The following is a 24,087-nucleotide window of genomic DNA, read 5'->3' as shown; positions in this document are numbered from 1 at the left end:
GAAACATCATGAAATTTTTTTTACCAAGCAATTCTGTTGTAGTTATATGTCTATTTATTCTTACAAATATAGCGACAAGTATTTTATATATTTAATTGCTTTTTATTTTTATTTTCAAAATATTTATTTTGAAAAAAATAAAAATAGAATTATAGTATTGAAGGTATAAATATTTGAATGATTTTGCTTTCTCAAAATGTTGTATTAAACTGCACTTCCAATCAACAGTATGTGGCTTTACAAGTGTCACAAATAGGATAGTCAAGGTAAAAATTAGAAGATGCATTTTGATCATTTAAGCTCTAAAATGGAATTTTCTTGTTTTATTTTGCACTTTTTCCTATTATCAAGCTCTAATATTGTATCATGTGTTTATTTAGCAGCTGTTTCTATCAATATATAGATTACATGGCCTTATATTTTTGCATGGCTTTCATTTTTTATTTGAAATATTTTACAAATGTTATTTGTCAGGGAAAACTGATAGAAGACCGTACCCACTGTTTGTCCTTTGCTTTACTTCTGGAAAGAAGAACAAATATCTGTGAAATATAGATGAAATTTTAAATAATCATTATTAAAATATTCAAATATATGAATTTTCTGATTGTCAAAGAAATATATTTTAATTTTTTTACCTTTGTATTGAAACTTAAAAAGTAAGACAATAAAAATCAGCTCTCTTTAGATGAAGTGGGAGGTTGGGGTTAGCAGATGTAAGCTAGTATATATAGGATGGATAAACAAGGTCCTACTGTAGAGCACAGGGAGCTACATACAATATCCTGTGATAAACCATAATGGAAAAGAATATGAAAAAAGAAAGTATATATATATATGTAAAATATAACTGAATCACTTTGTTGTACAGCAGAAATTAACACAACATTGTAAAACAACTATACTTCAATTTTTTTAAAAAGTGACCTCCCTTAAAAACAACAACAAAAATCAGCTCTTTGTGTATCAGAGGGTAAATGGGACCTGTAAGCTCTCTCTTTCCCCCAGTCCCTTCCCTGCCCCACTCTCCATTTAAGGAGCATTAACACCTGCTGACTGGGCAGGGGTGGTAGAGGGTATGAAGTTTTTATTAACACATGGAAAACCAAAAGAATAATTTCAAACAAAAAGAATGGGATTCTGATAGACAAAAGAGAACAGAGAATCTCTGCAGATCAGGCTTGGGAGAGCACTGCAGTGAAAATGAGGACAATGTTACATGGACTAACACACTAAAAATTTCCAAGTTAAGAATCAGTGATCACTGAACAAATTGGGTTCTGGAGCAATATTTAGGGGATTAAATGACTCTCACTGGAACAGCTATATCTGCTCCTTTTGTTTTATGTTTCCACAAAGCACTGACGCAAGATCAATCTATTCATTTCCTGACACCCTTCACCAGAATGCAAGCTCTCTCAAAACAGGGACATCACCTGTTCTATTCCAGTGCCTAGGAAGTGCCTGGCACATAGTAGGTCTCCATATGCATTGCATAAATGAGCCAATGTATTATGTAAATGAGCCAGATCCAAAAATTTTCCCCACAACTTTCAAATGGTCGAAGTTCCTCTGCTTCTGGATGTATATATCAGAGGTCTCACCTTTGCTATTTTTCTATTAAATTTCATAGGTCATAGGCCTGAGTTCTTTCTGGAAATTTTTTCTAGGGAGACTGTCAGACCTGTATTTCCATGATGCTTTTGTGTTCATCTTTTCTAGAATCTTCAAAGGCATTTTGGTGGAAAGTAGGAAGAAGGTTCATCAGGACCTCTAGCCAACTGTAATGGTGGTCCATATGTGTTTTGTTTTAATAATTTAAAATTGTATCCTTGGCCTTTATGACTACAGTACAAGGTGTCATGTTTTTTTTTTTTTTTTTAACATCTTTATTGGGGTATAATTGCTTTACAATGGTGTGTTAGTTTCTGCTTTATAACAAAGTGAATCAGTCATACATAAACATATGTTCCCATATGTCTTCCCTCTTGCGTCTCCCTCCCTCCCACCCTCCCTATCCCACCCCTCCAGGCTGTCACAAAGCACCGAGCCAATATCCCTGTGCCATGCGGCTGCTTCCCACTAGCTATCTACCTTACTACGTTTGTTAGTGTGTATATGCCCATGACTCTCTCTCGCCCTGTCACAGCTCACCCTTCCCCCTCCCCATAACCTCAAGTCCGTTCTCTAGGAGGTCTGCGTCTTTATTCCTGCTTTACCCCTAGGTTCTTCATGACATTTTTTTTCTTAAATTCCATATATATGTGTTAGCATACGGTATTTGTCTTTTTCTTTCTGACTTACTTCACTCTGTATGACAGACTCTAGGTCTATCCACCTCATTACAAATAGCTCAATTTCGTTTCTTTTTATGGCTGAGTAATATTCCATTGTATATATGTGCCACATCTTCTTTATCCATTCATCCGATGATGGGCACTTAGGTTGTTTCCATCTCCAGGCTATTGTAAATAGAGCTGCAATGAACATTTTGGTACATGACTCTTTTTGAATTTTGGTTTTCTCAGGGTATATGCCCAGTAGTGGGATTGCTGGGTCATATGGTAGTTCTATTTGTAGTTTTTTAAGGAACCTCCATACTGTTCTCCATAGTGGCTGAACCAATTCACATTCCCACCAGCAGTGCAAAAGTGTTCCCTTTTCTCCACACCCTCTCCAGCATTTATTGTTTCTAGATTTTTTGATGATGGCCATTCTGACTGGTGTGAGATGATATCTCATTGTAGTTTTGATTTGCATTTCTCTAATGATTAATGATGTTGAGCATTCTTTCATGTGTTTGTTGGCAGTCTGTATATCTTCTTTGGAGAAATGTCTATTTAGGTCTTCTGCCCATTTTTGGATTGGGTTGTTTGTTTTCTTGTTATTGAGCTGCATGAGCTGCTTGTAAATTTTGGAGATTAATCCTTTGTCAGTTGCTTCATTTGCAAATATTTTCTCCCATTCTGAGGGTTGTCTTTTGGTCTTGTTTATGGTTTCCTTTGCTGTGCACAAGGTGTCATGTTTAATTGCTTATTTCTTTTGCTTCAGTAGAGTGGAGCCAAGAGGACCTCTATAAAATCCTTCAATTACACAGATTTTCCCAACTACTTTAATGGGATGCACCTTTGTGTCCTCCTACACTTATTTTTTAATCAACAACGAAGCGGCAGTTTTGCTTGTGGCCACACTCTACATCCTGAACACTGGTCTAACTTCAAAAGCATAAAAAAGTATATGCTGCGTTTTGAAGGCTGGCAGAGAATGCACACAAACATACCCTAAGAGAGTACCATTTCTAAAAAGCCATTTGCTATTAAGCAGTTTCAATTTTTCTTTTATTTCCGTTTTTCTTTTTAAAAAAACATGTTTTTTTCATTCACTCTTCTCTTTTGGTTTTGCTTGTACCTAGTTTATTGTAAGGGGGGCTTTTGATCCTAAAGTTTTGTTTTTCTGCATTTATTCCAACATTGTTTTTGTTTTATGCCATGTAGCCAAAGCATTTCTGCTGTTGTGTTCCTAAGAGTGGTTTTAAATGTGAAGCTCTCAATAATGTTTATCTAACTGTTCAATCTTCATTTAGACACTGGATAGCAGCCCTACTGAAGGCCTGGTATAGAGCAATAGGGAATCAAGCATCTGATTTAAAATTTTTAAGAGAAAGTGAAAGTTAAAGGTAATTGGCAAACAAGGGAGAGTAACAAAGAAAAGAGCAACCCAATGAAATTCCTGTGTTGGGGTGAACTGAGACCTATCAGGATGAAAAGGCATGAAGGGAGCAGTATATCTGACATCACAGTCAGTACACTAGAGACACACCCACAAGAGGAATAAGAGAATACAGTACATTATATCTTCGCAACAGACCCTAGGGTTTCAATATGAAAAGCTTTCCAACAGTTTGATAACTGGAAACAGCCAATTAGATGAAGTTCAACATCTTTTACAAAGAGTTATTTAGTTTGGATATTGGTCAGTGGGTATTTATTAAACATCATCTGTCTGAAAAAGGCTTTCTTTTTTTCCACATACTTTATCTCAGAGAATTCTAACAACAATAATAGGGTGTAGAGTGTTACCATTTCATATAAGAGGAACTGAAGTTCATATATTGTAAGTAACTTACAAAAATTACCCAGCTAGTAATTGTTCCAGTTGGAATTTTATTTCCAGATGGTCTGATTCTAAAACCAGTGGTTTTTTCCTTCCATCTTATGCAACTTTCCCTGTTGGACCTACGTGGCCAAAATGAATGAAAAATAGCTGGATGTCCATTGTGTGCTTCATAGAAATACTCTTGTAGATAAGAATCAGGGTAAGCAGTGGTCATGAAACAAGATAAGGGAAGTCAACAAAACATTTTCTGATTTCAGAAAGGAAAAGTGTATCTCAAAACAGAGTTTACAAATGCTACATATATTTCTTACCTACCCAGTCCTGTTTGGTTGTTCCTGATTAAAACTTTATGCTCATCTTCCTGGTCTCAGGCTAGAAAACAACTAGAGTCAACAGTAAATGAGAGTAAGCTCTTTTTATTGTAATAAGATTCTTTATAACACACATATATATCATATACATATATACATATATATATATAGATACACATTAAAAGCATAAAAATACATATTTCTGAATACAAATATGGACACAGATTTTTTTTTTTTTTTTTTTTTTGCAGTACACGGGCCCCTCACTGTTGTGGCCTCTTCCGCTGCGGAGCACAGGCTCCAGACGTGCAGGCTCAGCGGCCATGGCCCACGGGCCCAGCCTCTCCACAGCATATGGGATCCTCCCGGACCGGGGCACGAACCTGTGTCCCCTGCACTGGCAGGCGAACTCTCAACCACTGTGCCACCAGGGAAGCCCTGGGCACAGATTTTTTAAACAATCTTGCTGTTCAGACTCTTTCAAATATTTCATCCAAAGCAAAAGTGGAAATATACCAGAAAAACAATAGGCTAGAAAGGTACCTGTCTTGTACCATTCCCATTGTAAGTTACACTGTGATTACTTTCATTAAGTATGTGAATAGAATAGATTGATCAGTGTATACAAAACATAAATCATGGAAATAGGTACTTCTGAAGCCTTTGAGTAATATTTTTAAACTTTATTTTACTGAGACATCTGCATTTAGATCAACCAACTGCAATGAAGTGTAAATCTATTTTTTAATATTTATTTTCTGGCTGTGTCGGGTCTTTGTTGTGGTGCGTGGGCTTCTCTCTAGTGTGGCGGCGCTCGCAGGCTCAGTAGTTGCTGCACGTGGGCGCTTAGTTCCCGACCGGGATGGAACCCTAGTCCCCTGCATTGCAAGATGGATTCTTAACCACTGGACCACCAGGGAAGTCCCTCTGAAGTGTATATATATTCTTTACTAAACAACAACAATTTGGTTTTCTGTTTATTCTACAGTCTCCTTAACTTGCATTCTTTTTCTTCCTCCCCCCCTCCCACTTTCATGTTTTTGAAAGGCCATTATGGATCAAGGATAGAAGTAAATTCTTTTTTGGTACCCTGGTTTACTTTTCATGTGCTTTGTGGATTACATTGTTATCATTGACCCCATCAATAGGAAGTAAGGCCTCCTCTTCTGCTGTCAAAATTTCACACATCGAAAATGCATTTAATCTAAAACTTTTTTTTTCTTCTAATGTAGTTTACTCCCCCTTCAATGTCCTAACCAAATAGTTTTCTGTCTGTATTCACTAAATCCAGTGTATACTGAAAAATGCATCTCTGAATCTCATCCTTGCTCTCACAGCATCTCTCTCTTTTGTACAGTTGCTAGTGGTCTCAATGATTATCTGCACAACAATTGAAATTTGTAATAGATTATGAGTAACTATGGGCATATGTTCTTTGTCATATTTGAGGATGGTGACTATCATTGAAATCACTAGTAGATGCAGACTATCTAGAAAGATAATGTAAGAGCGAATGAGAACACAAATCCCAGAGGCAGACTATTTGGGTCTGATTTGTGGTTCCATCACTTACCAGCTCTGGGAAGAGCAGCGAAGGTCTCTGTGCCTTGATTTCATCACCGTGAAATGGACATGTGATTTATGCCCATGTGACACATAACTTGTGTTAAGTTAGAGATCATACGAGCAAGTCTGAGTACATGTCACTCACAATGAAGAGTACCTGACGTAAAAGTGCTCAATAATATTAATTATTTTATATTATTGTTTTTAAATTGATACACTGATGATATTCCTTGGGATTTATGCATTCTCAAATATTATGCTGAATTTGTCGAGTTCATGGATTTTGGATGTGGCTTGCTAGAGTTAAACATAATCTGTTGCCTCCTGGGATCTAATCATAAGAGAGTAGCCTTGATCTCATTCATAAAAGAAGCTAGGTTTAAGTCAGTTGGTGACTGTTCTTATTAGAGTAGTTATTCTATATGATTCTGAGCTTATCTTTGGTCTAAGAGGATAAAACATTGGTATTTGTTTAACACCAACACAGTATCATGTTACAATTCAAATTTAAAAGATACCGATTGATTATAATTATTCTTTGAAACTTAATATATTTAGTTTCTTTTACACCACTCATGTTATTTATCAGACAAAATTTGACACCCTTTGTGTAAGTGGGAAAAACAACTCCATTTTTGTGAATGGAGAAATGAAAGAATTCATATTAGAGGCATTCTCCTTCTTTGTTCAAACAGTATGAGCAGTCGTTTGTTTCCTGCATGTGTTGTTAACTGGACACCTTTTTGTTAGTGTTTTTTGTAATTGGGAGTAAAGGATATGCCAATACACTGTACGTTATTGAAGACAGTCCCCTGCATATCCAACTGTGAACTGTTGATAAGTCGTGATATTGGCAGAAAGAAGGAGGTATGACTGCACAGGTATAATTTATACATCTATTTCTGTGTTTTCTCCTGCCATCTGTACAGTAGCAGGGAAGCTGAACCACATGCCTCAATTTATTTAACGGCAATGTTTATGTTTAACTCCCACACTGTTCCCAGGATGCAATAAAAGTATATTAATGATTACAAGGAAAATATTAATAAGGAAACAAATCAGAGAGCTCATGGGTTCAGCCAAAACGAACTTCCTTGTCCATGCCTGCCCATGTAAATACAGATCTGATTCAGGCTGAATTTTCATTACCTTATTTCTCCATTGCAAGGCTGCATGAATACTAATGAAAGAAAGAGGTGTCAAGATAGGTAAACATGCAGAATCTAATACTGAGAGGTTTTCAGTTCCACGTGGAATCATAACATTTCCCGTCAACACAGTGGTTGGATATTAATAATAAGTACGTAAATGATTTACTCTTGAAAATAGCTATTATTCAAAGGTGAGGAGCATTTATTTAATTATTTTTGCTGAGTGAGTGATTTGGAGAAATGCTGATTTCATTCTTTATGTGATCCTTGGGAACGAGGCATCCTGGTTAAAATAAAAACAATACAAATAAACAGCGCAACTATGTGGGTTATTGAAAGTTATTTGTTTGCTTGCATGCCGATTTACAAATCTGAGCAAAATGAAAAAAGCTGAGGGTTCAGATCCATTAGAACAGAGCCTCATTTTGCAAATAGGCCATGATTTATAATATATAGTGATATGGTGTTGGATATAGATTCTCTGAAATGAAATTAAGTCTCTTCGGGCTCATTCTCATTACTGAATTTTATGGAAGGAAGTGAATTCTCTAGTTGGACTGTTAAGGCCTGTATTCTAAGGAAATAAATGAATATTTAATGAGTTCCAACCCTGTGTGAGGCCTCGTGTTAGGCACTCCAGAAAATAAAAAGTAAAAGACATGGTGCTGATGCTCAAGGTACTGAAACAATTAAAGGTATAAACCTGTAACACGTAGTCTTAGAAACAATGGGATCTTTGAAGTTGGGCTTGTATTTGAATCCTGGATCCCTTAACATCTCAGTGAATTAAGCAATTTATTGAAACACTTTAACTTTCCTGTCTATATAATAGGAATATGAAACCTAACTTGCAGGATTGATATGAATATAAACAATTATTTGCATGATGCCATAAGCCAAAAAATGTACTTGCATTTTGCACATCACCTGTCAGTTTCTCCAGATCTGTAGGTTCATTATATTACAGGTGAGCTTTTGAAAATTTGAGTAAACAGTAAACTGCTGTGATCAAAAGACCTAAAAATGCAATGACTCCAACAGGATAAAAGTTTATTTCTCTAAAGTGGTGGGTAGTATCTGGCAGGTAAGCAGACTGTGTCCCCAAAAGTCATCCAGGGACAGGTGGGTCTGCTGTAGTTCTCATTGTACCTAGTTTCAGCCACTTTGAATGAGAAGGATAAACAAGTTCAGGCCAAGCATTATAATGAAAAAAACCTAGAAGTTGGCTCCGTCAATTCTGTAACATTCTGTTGGTGAGGATTTACTCACATTGCTACATTTAGATAGAAGAGGGTCTGTAAAGTGTAATCACTAGCTTCATGACCATATGCCCAGCAATAAGGAAAAAATAGATTTGGAAGAGCCTTAGTTTGCTACATTTGTCCACTGTTTCACAGTAATAATAGAGCTGAATTGTGACGTTTTATTTCTGCTTGTAGTTAACTCCCAAATTTATCTGTCTAGGCTAAAACCCTCTTCTGAGCTCCATACTGATAATTCCCTCTGCCTTGCTTAAAATCTCCTCTTGTAGGTTTTAAAGGCACATTTAATAGGCACATGTCTTATCTCTTAATCTTCTTTATAAACCTGATTGTTTTTTGTTGGTTTGCTACAGCAGTGGAATATTCAGTTAGGCAAACCAGACAGATCAGTCTCCATTACCTCATATCCCATAGCCAACTGAACACCAAGCCCTGGAGTTTTTACCTTCTAAATATGAAATAAACCTTCCCACATCCCTCTCTTACTACTGTTTCCACTCGTGGTACCCTCATCTCTTACCAGATTTAAGGTGCTAGTTTCCTAAATAGTTTACTCAGGTCCATCTTTGCACCCTATCGGTGTATTCTCTACACCCCAGCCAGACATGATGTGAGTTTTCTTTTCTTCTCTTTTTCTTTTCTTTTCCACTCTGAAAATATGCCATTAGACCTGTACTTAAAATTCCTCAATGGCTTCCTAATGCCCTTAGTTTAAGACCAAAACAGGAGTCTTCAATGTCTTCCATAAAGTACTCCACATACTGGCTCCTGCCTACATACACAGACTCATTTCATATCTTACATCCCTTGCTCTTTCACTTCTCCTTTACTAATGTCTTGTCTATTCCCCCTAAGTCCCATGCCATCTCCTGTTACAGGAGATGGCATGTTTTTTTTTCCTGTTTTCATATGTCATTTTCTGTGCAGTTGTTCTTTCCTCCCATTTTCAACCAATTCACTTCTCTTTATCAAGTAGATTTCAGCTCAATACTTAATTCCTAAGGGAAACTTTCGCTGACCTTTTTGATATTGTCAAATTTCCTTCTTATGTAGACTCAAGGTACCAAGAACATGTCATTCTAATAACACAATAGAAATACTATATTTATTTACCTGGTTATTGTTTAATTATCTTTTATCTGTACTTTGTGTATGTGCAACAACATTTCCCCCCTCACTCTGATATTCTAAGACCTAATATAAGTATGTGGTCCATAATTATCATCCTATAGGTATTTTAGAATTATTATTAAAATACATCTTCTTTCAAAATCAAAACACCTTATTTGTTTCAAATGAGTAGTAAAAATAATGAATATCATGAAAATTCAGAGGATTAAGAAATAATATCAAATGGGTAAAGATTGGCTTCATCAAAAATGCAGTTTTTAAGGTACGTAATAAATGAAAAAAATTTCCTAAAACGAGAGAAGAATATATAGAGATTTCAGATAACAGGAAGGGCTAGAGCCAGTGTGGAAAGGTAGTAAATTATTGGTGTGCACGGTGATGGGGTCTGGACCAGATGATCAGAAGAGAGAATTTTTGTGGGAGAATTATGACTGTGAAGATTTGGATCAGAATCCAAAAGATCATTTAAGTCAAGCTAATAAGTTGGAGAACTTAATTCACTTGAAGACCCAATGAAGAATTTGTTGGGACATATAGAGAGAGGAGAAAGAATGTGGGATGAAAAGATCTTTGGACTGTTTACTGTGGCATTTGGTACCAGTGGAAACAGAACAGACAGCTGAGAGGACTTGTTAAAACGATTTCATTTTCAGAATGGGATCAAATTGAAGTTGTCTACAGTACAACTAAAATATGGAAGTAGAGCCCAAGAAAGTGGTCAGACATAGATTATGAGTTATCTTCGTGGAAGATTGAAACCCAAGAAATATAAGACACCTTCAAAGAAGAAAATAGAGAATGAAAGAAGTAGAATACATAGACTGAACAGTTGAAACACCTGTGTCAAGGATGTCAGAGAAAGCACAAGATATAACAAACTTATATAACAGGTGTATTTTGGAGATGTGGCTCTCAAATCCTCCTTAAAAGAAGGATTGTGGGGAAGTAGTCAGCAGACACGTTCTTTAAGATGTCAGCTTCTTCAAGATCTACCTCAGTATCAGAAAGCTTGGTCTACCCAAGGTCACACCATTCCAAATACAGCCCAAACACAGTGACTGAGCAAGGCAGGCATATAAATATCTGCCAGCTTGACCAGACAGGGGACAATTCTAACAGATAATACTCCTTCCAGAGCTCCCTGTACCCACATCTGGTGAGACAAGGCTATGTCAGTCAGGCCTGCATTGTAATTTGATTTCTTCTGCTCAATCCTGCTTCTTCCTCCTTCCCTTCCCAGCTTTTAGTTTAAAAAAATATAATAATAAATAATAAAATCTTGCACCCCAAACTCCATCTCAGCATGTGTTTCCTAAGAACCCATCTGTAATGAGAGTTGAGAGAAAGAGGTTGTGTGGCCTCAAGAAAGTATTTCATAATAATCATGTAGCTAGAAACAGAACTTTACGATTCTCAGATGACATTTACATGTGTCCTTCTAGATACCTGGTTCAGCTTTGTAAAATTGCCAAGTCACTTGAGGAAACTGAGGCTCAGGAAGATAGTTTCTTGCCTGAAGTTATCCAGCTAATTGGAAATATGAATCTGGAGTTCAAAAAGGGAATAATAGTTTGGGAGCCTTCCAGTTAAACTTCCTGAAAGTTATACTGCTAGGAAGTGGCAGAAATAGGGCCACAGGCTAAACCTTCTGTCTCTAAGAAAGGGCTCTTTTCATTGTACCTTAGTGCCAGCCTCAGCTATGTCGGATGCTGGAATGGTTAGAGAATGACAACTGGTATAACTGATATATTTCAGAAACTTCCTAGAGAATGACTGAATGTTAAAATGAAAGGTTGTGTGGGAACTGATATGCTCCGAGATTCCTGCAATGTGCCAACAGTGAGAGTCATTTCTGTGTCAATAGATAGTCCATTATATGGCATAGAGGCAATAAGATCCAGGAGATACATTTTTTTCAGTAATGATTTTCTCTCTATAACTTTGGCTATTTAAGTGTAATAGGTAAACATTCAAATAAAGTTTTTGTTCAGTCAAAATACATGAAAGAAAGAGTGGTGATGGTTAACTCCCAGTAGATGTGACAACAAGGTTTTCTAGTGTCTAGGGTGTCCTAGACAAAGTTCAGGAGAACTTGATTATTTCTAAATAAGTTCCATGACCACCTCAAAACATCTGAGCAGTAGATTTCACAATGTTTACCGGTGGGCTTTAAAGAATCAGCCCAAAGTAAATCAAGATAATTAAAGAATGTTATACAATTGAAAAAAAGGCATCGAAAAAAATTGTTTCTCAAATTGAAGGTGGTTTTTAATCAAAGTCTCTCTGCGGCTCTGTCTCTCATATATATATACACACATATATATATATACATATATATATGTATATATATATGTATATATATATGTATATATATACATATATATACATATATATATATGAGAAGTTGAAACACCTGTGTGTTTCAGTATTTTTGCTGCAGGAAAGAGATTTATTTTATCACTTAAAATTCTTTCTACTATAAATAATGACAACAACAAAAAAGTACACACTCAGATTATCTTAAAGAATAAGGAAAGTTAGGACTTCTCTGGTGGCACAGTTGTTAAGAATCCACCTGCCAATGCAGGGGACATGTGTTTGAGCCCTGGTCTGGGAAGATCCCACATGCCACAGAGCAGCTAATTCTGTGCACCACAACTACTGAGGCTGCGTGCCACAACTACTAAAGCCCGGGTGCCTAGAGCCCATGCTCCACAACAAAAGAAGCCACCGCAATGAGAAGCCCACACACCACAACAAAGAGTAGCTCCCGCTTGCCACAACTAGAGAAAGCCCACCGACAGCAACGAAGACCCACCACAGCCAAAAATAAATAGATAAATAAAGAAAGAATAAGGAAAGTTCTATTACATTACAGGAAATTGAAAAGTAGGGAAAGCCTCAGTGGCTAATGATACTTTCTTTGTGAATACTCTGCCATGGTTACTCTTGGCTGCATCCTGAGGCTAGTGTCTTTTGGTCACTTCCTTTTTAATTTATTTTTTTACATCTGGAAGCATTGATCTTGGTTTTTCACTCTTTTAAAGATTGACCATTTATATCATTTATCATAATTCACCCTGCTGGTCTCAGTAACCACCCTTGAACATTATTTATCTTGGTTTGATTCACATTTGCTCAGCAGTTGCCTTCTGACATGGCTCTTCCTCATTCACTTCTCATTTATTAAGCATCAGATATATGAAATTGCTTGGTTTAGTTCTTTCCAATTCAATTCAACAGTGTTTGCCTCAAATCATACTTCTTCACTAAGGCATCTTTGTCCTATAGTATCCTCTTCCTCTCACTTCTGTACTTTAGCAATGATCATATAATGAGATTCAATTTCTCTTATCTCCCATGCATTCAGAGGTCATCTGACATTATTTGCTTCCATCCTCTTTGGGTCCATTCAGAGATTATTTATCTTTATTATTTTTCTCTCACTGAGAAATTATAGTGTTAATGCCACATGCTAGCCTTTTCTGTAGAACACTATTTCTGATCAAGAAATTAGGCATTTATTCATGAACACTGTTGAGACTTCTCAGCTTCAGTTGAGCCAGAGATGCATTTTCATCACATCAGACAAATTCTACAAAAAATACTTTAATGTTAAAAAATGGAAATGAAATGAAGTGACCAGAACATCCTTGGAGTAGACTACTTAAACTATATTATTAAAATATGTTTTCTGGATAATTCTCTATATAGGATTGCAGCAGTATTTCAGAATCTGCTTCTTAATCCTCTACCTCCAAAAAGAAAACAAAGTTGAATATCTTATGAGGTTCTACAAATTGTTTATACCTCAGTGATGGCTTTTGCCTTCAGTTTAAAATATCCACAAGTACAAGGTGTAGATTTGCCCTCCACACAAGCATTGAAATGTGCCTTCCCGCAAGATATCCTACAACATGTTCTCTCCAATTTCACATGAAGTTTAAAGCTGAAAAGTGTATAGGCAGAATGAGTGATAGCTTTATTATTACAAGATGGAAAAATTATATTCATTTAACAATGAATGTACTTAGTCCTTTTTCAGTTTTTACCAAAACCAGTCACACATCTAGTTCATCACTGCATTCAGAGAGTAATGTTTCAGATTCTGTTTGATACCATTTCAAAGGGTTTATGTACTTCTGACAAAAATAAAAAAAACAACAAACATATTTGCTCAAATCTTTTTCTCTCCTGGAGTTTTACTCAAAATTCAGTTACATATTTAAATAATCTGTGTAACTAAATGTTATCCAATAGTAATTTCCAATTAGAATTTAGAATGTTGCAGGAGAATCTACCAAGCAACCTAGGTTTTCTGAAATAGATACATACACCCATATCAACTCTAAGACTAGGTTTTCAGATTAAGTAAACTATTTGGTTTTAGATATAAGAATGTTGGCAGTTCTGTTTCAGACTGTTTTTGATGCCATCGAGACCCCTCTCCCTTAGTAATATAATGACATGTTATGATGCTTACCTGGCTAGATATGCAAATAGTGGTCATTACTGACTGTAGATCATTTCTTCTAGCCCTCATCAGAGTCTTTAGACAACTGGCATAGCACTGAGGTGATAAAACCTTTCCTGGTTCACAGAATCTTAGATAATTCCCTGATGTCATAAAACATGAGAGCGCATCATGAGCACAGAATGTATTGCTTTCATAGAGTGATACAAAGGATATAAAAGAAATATTTGAATATTGCAATTGCAAAATATCTTGGATAGTTTCCTCCCAGTTTTGTTTCTCTTGTTTCTCCATCACATTTGTCCCACTGTGTCTTTTAACAAAAAAAAAAAAAAAAAGGGTGGGGGGTGGAGACAATAGGAATATTTCTGGTACTTCTAGGGCAATGTATCATTTTTTAACAATTCATAGTCTACTGCACTGCCAATTAAGTGATATTGTCTAGATTCCAGCGTGCCCTCTATTTTAAGGGGACAAATCAAGTAGTCCAGATTCAAAATTATCGTTCACACTGTATTCTCCATGCTCCCTGGGGAAGGGGGATATGTTCCCATAGAATACAATATGAACGTGGCTTCTAGAGTTGTTTCATTTAGTGGTGCTGATTTTAAGGTCTAGGTGCATTCTCACATTGTCTGACATTCATAAATACCTGGTTAATTGTGTGTCACATAGTAACAAGCCTATTCCTCATCAAGGTGGAAATAAAATGTGGACTACTGGAGAAAGAACTTTTAAGCAGTAGAATCCCTAAATCCAGACCCAGTGGAGTCAGAGATTGGTGGCAAAAAGAAAACTAAGGACACTTCAGTGAAAGTTTACCCATAGAGTTAAATTTGTTGAATTTTTAAAAAGTGCCTGTAATTTTCAGATTATGTCTTTACTTAACAAATTTTATCTTTTTACGTGCAGTAGACCCTGTCTTAGTCAGTTTGGGCTGTCTTAGTTCAGCCTGCTATAACAGAGTAACATAGAGTAGGTGACTTATGAACAACAGACATTTATTTCTCACAGCCCTCTGGTCTGGGAAGTCCAAGGTCAAGCTGCAAGCAAATTTAACCACCAATGAAGGCCTGCTTCCTCATTCATAGAGGTGTGTGCTCGTGCTGTGCCCTCACATGGGGGAAGGGGGAAGGTGTTCCCCAGGGTTTCTTTTATAAGGACATTACTCTCATTCATGAAGGCTCCACCTGCCAAAGACCCAACCTCCAAATACCATCACATAGATAGTAAGTTTAAACATATGACTACATTCAGTCTACAGAAGACCCATTTTAAAATATTTTGTTAGCTTATGAAATACAGTTTTGGAAACTGCTGTGGTAAGAAATTAAGGTTTTTTAAAAAAATGATTATCATCCCTCATGTAAATACCAACCCACTCAATATCATATTGATTCCTATTTTGACCATGGAGAAGAGACCAGCGAGGAGAGATTTCACATAGTCTAGTGGTCGCTATAGTTCATTATAATTCTCTTTTCCCATTAGACCCTCACATGGTTGCTACTAGACTTTTAACGACAGTATCAATGGTCATTAGTGATGATGATTTAATGTATTTCATTCAAATATCTCAAAGCACATTATAGCCATAGTAACTACTGCAGATGCTAAGTCAGTTGTATTGGCTTCATAAAATAATGTTTTGTGGATGTGAATGCCCATTAGTCTAATCCTGAAATTCATATATGTATATAATTTTTTCCTTGTTTTTTATTGAGTGACACATGAAGTGAAGAAAATATAATCATAATGTTATGTTCAGTGTTATGTTACTAATGCTCATTTATGTGTCTTATTGTTTTTTATGTGTACATCTTGGTGTCTTAGCAAGATTTTGAGTTCCTCAAAGGTGGAATTGTTTATTTTTCTTTGGTATCCACTAAAAAATCCATTTCAGGGCTAGTGCATAAATGTGGTCAGGAAACACTTTTTGTATTTTGTTTAATAATAAGGTTAACTTTGAGAGCTACTTATATTTTCAAAAGATGGGGAAGCTTTAACCTATATATAGACAAATAAAAATAAAGGTTTGATAAGTGTGCATTTCTATCCCAAAGACTGAAATAGATTGGAAGAAGGTCATAAATAGAGAAATCAGTTTTAGGAGTATAATTTTATACTTGTCTATGGTGTGTTGAGCATATATATATTACAGTTTTATGTCTAAATTTTAAATTAACAAACTGTACTATTCTTATTAATGCATTTCAACATTGGGTCAATAATGTTATAATAATTTTATAGTTTAATAAATAAAAGCAAGCCCTACTTTCACAGTATGTAATAACTAGCACAGTATCTAAAAACTGAGGTTTGTAGTATTTCCAGCTGTAATATGACTAAGAAAATGTATTTTTTACTGTCTTAATTTATTTTTCAAATTCTTTCATACAAGTCAGCCTATCCACAGAATGACATTTAATTTTTTTTCATATTATGAGACTCTTACTCTTTAACTACTACAGAATTTTCTCTTAAACCATCTGGAAATGTTAAAATCCAAGCTCTGGAAAGAAGTCAGTGATAGTGATGATATTTTTCTATAAATTTATTTCTTCAATGCATTTCTTTCTTTGCTCTATCCTTTAAATTACTTTAAGAATTTTTTAAAGCATTCCTTATATTAAATTTTATATCTGATTTTGAAAAGACAAGATGTATTTCCATAAGCGTATTGATGCTATTCCTCTGAATGACTTCCTCACATTTGGGAATAATTACTAAAATAATCCCAATGGCTGTTTTATATAGTCTATGGGCTTATATAGTTATGTGGTGTATATTTTATCAATTATATCTATATAGGTACAAAATGTGTTGTTAACACACAAAAGTCCGTTAGTTCTATGGTGAGTAAATCTAAAGCCCTATAGTAAATAGCCATATGGTGAGTCTGTAAGTATCATGAAAGTCATTATCTTTTCTTTCTTTTTATAAGTTTTCTAAAGTCATCTTCTCTGAGAACAGAAAACCAGTTATCTCAACCAATTTTTGTCTTCAATATTTATGAGATGAGTTTTTCCCCCTTCCTTCAAGATCTCCCAAATTTGTCACTGACCCCAGTCTGCTGGGAAGTAATACTTAATGCCTCAGAGTTTCCTGAGGGGCCCTTTAAGCATTCTTTCCACACATGAAGTACAGCCCAGGTTTCTTAATGGTGAACTTATCACACCAGATTAGTTGAGTTTTATATTAAAATGTGACATTTCTGGTTGTGTTCACTTGTTACAAATTCAGTTTGTCCAATTATATCCTGGTAAGAGAATGTGTATTCTTGAGTGTTAGAAGTCACTGCATTGCCATAAAAATTAAAGAGACCAAATGAAGGCACCTTGTATAAATCTTAGCCAACATACTGAGGAATCTTATGGACAGAGACAATTAATATCTGCCATTTTATGCAGATAAGCCCTCTCAATGCTTATTTACTTTTTATCTGCAAACTGTACTTTCAAAAAAGCAGAAGTTATGGAAACCTTTTTAATTTACATCTCTAGCACCTTTATCACTCCTATATCAGCATTTTTCATTCTATGATTTATTAAATCCTGAAAACATATAACCTTTTACTAATAAAACACATTTTTCCATAGACTTTTATGTGTGTTATTTTTCTTTTCTATTGTGAATTATATTTTGTAAAAAAATTACTGTTGACTTTACTTACAAATTTTGGTTCGCTGATAATTTGAAATATTTCTTAACATGATAGTTGTCAATTTACTTCTTAAAGCATAAATATTATATCTGTTTCTTCTTATTGAACTAGAATGTGGTAGTCAATTTTAGCTAGCTATTAAGCCTGTTGTCTAAGTAGGTTTGCTTCCCTGGGTGGTAAGTTATTCATCTTATTGTAATACTTTATAATTTTTTTTTAACACTTCCAGCTTGAGCAGGTGTGGGAAACTATTGTCATACTTTACATTAAGGAAATCCATTGGGGAAAACTTGAATGTATAAAATAAGAAGATCCATTAGAGAAAATTGGAAATAAGCTATAATTTTATTAGTAGGAAAAATGAATTTCTCTGTAAATATAACAGTATATAATGGAATTTCTTGGTTGATTTGTTATTTACAAGTCATAAATTCAGTGGAAGAGATATCAGGCAATAGAGAAACTGCAAGCTAGAATGACAGATCCTCTGTCATCTAAAATCTCCAAAAGTCATAATATATAAAAATAAACTATGAATTAAATTTTAGAAATTACAATATTTTAAAGAACATTATCCTGTTTAGCAAGCTCTCCTTTGTAATTCTTTCTGTAAAATAAGTGAAATTGTAGTGACTCCAAATAATTATTTTTCCTTGGAAAAGTTATTTCTTTAGTTTTAGGAAATAATTTTAGTATTTAGGTTTTTTTTTTTTTAATTTTTAATACTGGTTTATTAAATTTGTGGGGCAGCCTTAAATTAGAACTAGACCTGCTTTGCTTTGTGACTGCCTAGAGGGGTGGAATAGGGAGGTTGGGAGGGAGACGCAAGAGGGAGGGGATATGGGGATATATGTATACCTGTAGGTGATTCACTTTGTTATACAGCAGCAACTAACACAACAATGTAAGGCAATTATACTTCAATAAAGATGTTAAAAAAAAAGTCTTATGAAATGTTTCTTTCAGATCAATGTGGGCTGACTTATTTTAACTTTTGTAGATGGAGTCAGGATACATAGAATTTTTACTTTTTAGAAGAGGCCTTAGAGATCATTTACCTCATGATCTTTTGACAGTTGCAGTCCCTGTGGGCCACAGAGTTTAAATGCCTTCAGTCACACAATCAATAGCAATGGTCTGGCTCTCTGACTGTTTTTAAGCACTGATTTGTTACCAAAGTGTTAGCCAAAAGGGTAGCCTTTTAAAATTATATATAAAAATTAAAGTTAATGATAATAGAAAATTAAGGAGAAGGATGAGGAGTTTGTATAAATATACAAATATCTAATTGAGCCGAATTTCTTATATATGTATTTAAGTTATGTTTATGTCTACATCAAGAATAGATCCCATAGATTATTATTTAAATCATTATTTCCAAACTCCTCTTCCATCCATTATATGTATCACCTACTGTCTTCTTAGTAATACAGTGGCTGTTCTACATGACTTTTACTTACCCTCATGCTTCCCAATTCTCAATTTATATCTTATTAACAGATATTCTGGCCAGAATTGGGTTTGACCAGAGGGTCATTAACCTTTTCAAAAATAGTTTATCAATAACCTATCACGTACCATACACTGTATGAGGATACATTGATGAATAAGGTAGATTGGATTCCTTCCCTCACAGAGCATATTATCTAGAGTAAGGCAAGGGTGCTCCATGAACTTATGCCAGTGCTTGAATTGCCTAACTGCTTAACTGATTACCCCCAAAATATAGCAGCCTAAAACAACAAATATTCATTATCTCTCAGTTTCTGTAGAAATCTAGGCATAGATTAGCTGGGTCTCCTGTCTCATACTCTCTCTTAGGCTGCAATCAAAATGTCAGCCAGGATTGTAGTCTCATCTGAAGGCTCAACTAGGGGAGATCTGCTTCTCATCTCATTCTCATGGTTTTAAGCAAGATTCAGTTCCTTGTGGGTTTTTGGACTAAGAACGTCAGTTCATCACTGGCTGTGGGATAGAGGCTACCATCAGTTTCTTGCCAGATGGACGTTTCTGTAGGGAACACCGTAGCATGATATCTGGCTTCCATCATAGTAGCAAGCAAGAGAAGAAGAAGAAGAAAATCAAAATGGAAACCAGAGTCTATATGTTACCTAATCTTGAAAGTCACAGCCTATCCCTTTTGACATATTCTGATCATAAGAAGAAAATCAGAGCATCTCGCCCACACTTAGGAAGATTACAGAAGGGCATTAAAAGCACAAATTAGGTATTATTGGAAGTTACCTTAGAAGTTACTTACCACAGGGTTGTATTTTATAAATATGTCAGTATGTGACCAAATGGAAAATTTTAAATAAGAAACAATATTATGTCAAAAATTGTGAAGGGACTCCCTCTTGCGAGAGCACTGGAATCACAACTGGCTGCTGAACAATCATCAACAGGAAGACACTGGAACTCAGCAAAAAAGATAACCCACATCGAAAGACAAAGGAGAAGCCACAATGAGATGTTAGGAGGGGCGTGATCAGAATAAAATCAAACCCCATAACTGCTGGATGGGTGACTCACAAACTAGAGAACACTTATACCACAGAAGTCCACCCACTGGAGTGAAGGTCCTGAGCCCCTCGTCAGGCTTCCCAACCTGGGGATCTGGCAATGGGAGGAGGAATTCCTAGAGAATCAGACTTTGAAGGCTAGTGGGATTTGACTGCAGAACTTCGACAGGACTGGGGGAAATGGAGACTCCGGTCTTGGAGGGCACACACAAAGTAGTGTGCACATCGAGACCCAGGGGAAGGAGCAGTGACCCCATAGGAGACTGAACCAGACCTACCAGCTGGTGTTGGAGGGTCTCCTGCAGAGGTGGGGGGTGGCTGTGGCTCACCTTGAGGACAAGAACACTGGCAGCAGAAGTTCTGGGAAGTACTCCTTGGCGTGAGCCCTCCCAGAGTCTGCCATTAGCCCCACCAAACAGCCCAGGTAGGCTCCAGTGTTGGGTCACCTCAGGCCAAACAACCAACAGGGAGGGAACTTGGCTCCACCCATCAACAGTCAAGCAGATTAAACTTTTACTGAGCTCTGCCCACCAGAACAAAAGCCAGCTCTACCCACCACCAGTCCCTCCCATCAGGAATATTCCACAAGCCTTTTAGATAGCCTCATCCACCAGAGGGCAGGCAGCTGAAGCAAGAAGAACTACAACCTGTAGAACAAAAACTACATTCACAGAAAGAGAGATAAGATGAAAAGGCAGAGGGCTATGTACCAGATGAAGGAAAAATATAAAACCCCAGAAAAACAACTAACTGAAGTGGAGATAGGCAACCTTCCAGAAAAAGAATTCAGAATAATGATAGTGAAGATGATCCAGGACATCAGAAAAAGAATGGAGGCAAAGATCAAGAAGATGCAAGAAATGTTTAACAAAGACCTAGAAGAATTAAAGAACAAACAAACAGAGATGAACCATACAATAACCAAAATGAAAAATACACTAGAAGGAGTCAATAGCAGAATAACTGAGGCAGAAGAATGGATAAGTGACCTGGATGACAGAATGGTGGAATTCACTGCTGCAGAACAGAATAAAGAAAAAGAATGAAAAGAAATAAAGACAGCCTAAGAGACCTCTGGGACAACATTAAATGCAACAACATGTGCATCATAGGGGTCCCAGAAGGAGAAGAGAGAAAGAAAGCACCTGAGAAAATATTTGAAGAGATTATAGTCGAAAACTTCCCTAACATGGGAAGGGAAATAGCCAACCAAGTCCAGGAAGTGCAGAGAGTCCCAGGCAGGATGAACCCAAGGAGAAACACACTGAGACACATAGTATTCAAACTGACAAAAATTAAAAACAAAGAAAAATTATTGAAAGCAACAAGGGAAACGTAACATGCAAGAGAACTCCGATAAGGTTAACAGCTGATTTCTCAGCAGAAACTCTACAAGCCAGAAGGGAGTGGCATGACATATTTAAAGCGATGAAAGGGAAGAACATACAACAAAGATTACTCTACCTGGCAAGGATCTCATTCAGACTTGATGGAGAAATCAAAAGCTTTACAGACAAGCAAAAGCTAAAAGAATTCAGCACCACCAAACCAGCTCTACAACAAATGCTAAAGGAACTTAGAGTGGGAAACAAAAGAGAAGAAAAGGACCTACAAAAACAAACCCATTACAATAAAGAAAATGGTAATAGGAACCTACATATCAATAATTACCTTAAATGTGAATGGATTAAATGCTCCAACCAAAAGACACAGCCTCACTGAATGGATACAAAAACAGGATCCATATATATGCTATCTACAAGAGACCCACTTCATACCTAGGGACACATACAGACTGAAAGTAAGGGGATGGAAAAAGATACTCCATGCAAATGGAAATCAAAGGAAAGCTGGAGTAGCAATACTCAGATAAAGTAGACTTTAAAATAAAGAATTTTACAAGAGACAAGGAAGGACACTACATAATGATCAAGGGATCAATCCCAAGAAGAAGATATAACAATTATAAATATATATACACCCAACACAGTAGCACCTCAATACATAAGGCAACTGCTAACCTCTATAAAAGAGGAAATCGACATTAACACAAATAGTGGGGGACTTTAACACCTCACTTACACCAATGGACAGATCATTCAAACAGAAACTTAATAAGGAAATACAAGCTTTAAATGACACAATAGGCCAGATAGATTGAATTGATATTTGTAGGACATTCCATCCAAAAACAGCAGATTACACTTTCTTCTCAAATGCACATGGAACATTGTCCAGGATAGATCACAACTTGGATTACAAATCAAGCCTCAGTAAATTTAAGAAAATTAAAATCAAACATCTTTTCTGACCACAACACTATGAGATTAGAAATCAGTTACAGGGAAAAAAATATTAAAAAAAAAAAAACACATGGTGGTTAAACAATACATTACCAAATAACCAAGAGATCACTGAAGAAACCAAAGAAGAAATCAAAAAATACCTAGAGACAAATGACAATGAAAACACAACAATCCAAAACGTATGGGATGCAGCAAAAGCAGTTCTAGGAGGGAAGTTTGTAGCCATACAAGCCTACCTCAAGAAACAAGAAAAATCTCAAATAAACAATCTAACCTTATACCTAAAGGAACTATAGAAAGAAAAACAAACAAAACCAAAGTTAGCAGGAGGAAAGTACTCATAAAGATCAGAGCAGAAATAAATGAAATAGAAGAAAGAAAACAGTAGCAAAGATCAATAAAACTAAAAGCTGGGTGTTTGAGAAGATAAACAAAATTGATGAACCATTAGCCAGACTCATCAAGAAAAAGATGGAGAGGACTCAAATCAAGAAAATTAGAAGTGAAAAAGGAGAGGTACAACAGACACTGCAGAAATACAAAGCATCCTAAGAGACTACTACAAGCAACTCTATGCCAATAAAATGGAGAACCTGGAAGAAATGGACAAATTCTTAGAAAGGTATAACCTTCCAAGACTGAACCAGGAAGAAATAGAAAATATGAACAGACCAATCACGAGTAATGAAATTGAAACTGTGATTAGAAATCTTCCAAGAAACAAAAGTCCAGGACGAGATGGCTTCACAGGTGAATTCTATGAAACATTTAGAGAAGAGCTAACACTCATCCTTCTCAAACTCTTCCAAAAAATTGCAGAGGAAGGAACACACCCAAACTCATTCTGTGAGGCCACCGTCACCATGATACCAAAACCAGACAAGGATACTACAAAAACAGCAAGTTAAAAACCAATATCACTGATGAATTTAGATGCACAAATCCTCAACAAAATACAAGCAAACAGAATCCAGCAACACATTAAAAGGATCATACACTATGATCAAGTGGGATTTATCCCAGGGATGCAAGGATTCTTCAGTGTACACAAATCAATCAATGTGATACACCATATTAACAAATTGAAGAAGAACAACCATATGATCATCTCAATAGATGCAGAAAAATCATTTGACAAAATTCAACATCCATTTATGATAAAAACTCTCCAGAAAGTGTGCATAGAGGGGACCTACCTCAAGATAATAAAGGCCATATATGATAAACCCACAGCAAACATCATTCTCAATGGTGAAAAACTGAAAGCATTTCCTCTAAGATCAGGAGCAAGACAAGGATGTCCACTCTCGCCACTATTATTCACCATTGTTTTGGAAGTCCTAGCCACGGCAATCAGAGAAATAAAAGGAATAGAAATTGGAAAAGAAGAAGTAAAACTGTCACTGTTTGCAGATGACATGTTATTATACATAGAGAATCCTAAAGATGCCACCAGAAAACTACTAGAGCTAATCAATGAATTTGCAGAATACAAAGTTGCAGAATACAAAATTAATGCACAGGAATTTCTTGCATTTCTATACACTAATGATGAAAAATCTGAAAGAGAAATTAAGGAAACAC

Source organism: Orcinus orca, chromosome 10 (genome assembly GCF_937001465.1).
Source record: "Orcinus orca chromosome 10, mOrcOrc1.1, whole genome shotgun sequence".
Lineage (NCBI taxonomy): Eukaryota > Metazoa > Chordata > Mammalia > Artiodactyla > Delphinidae > Orcinus > Orcinus orca.
Note: the sequence above shows the minus strand (reverse complement) of the source record.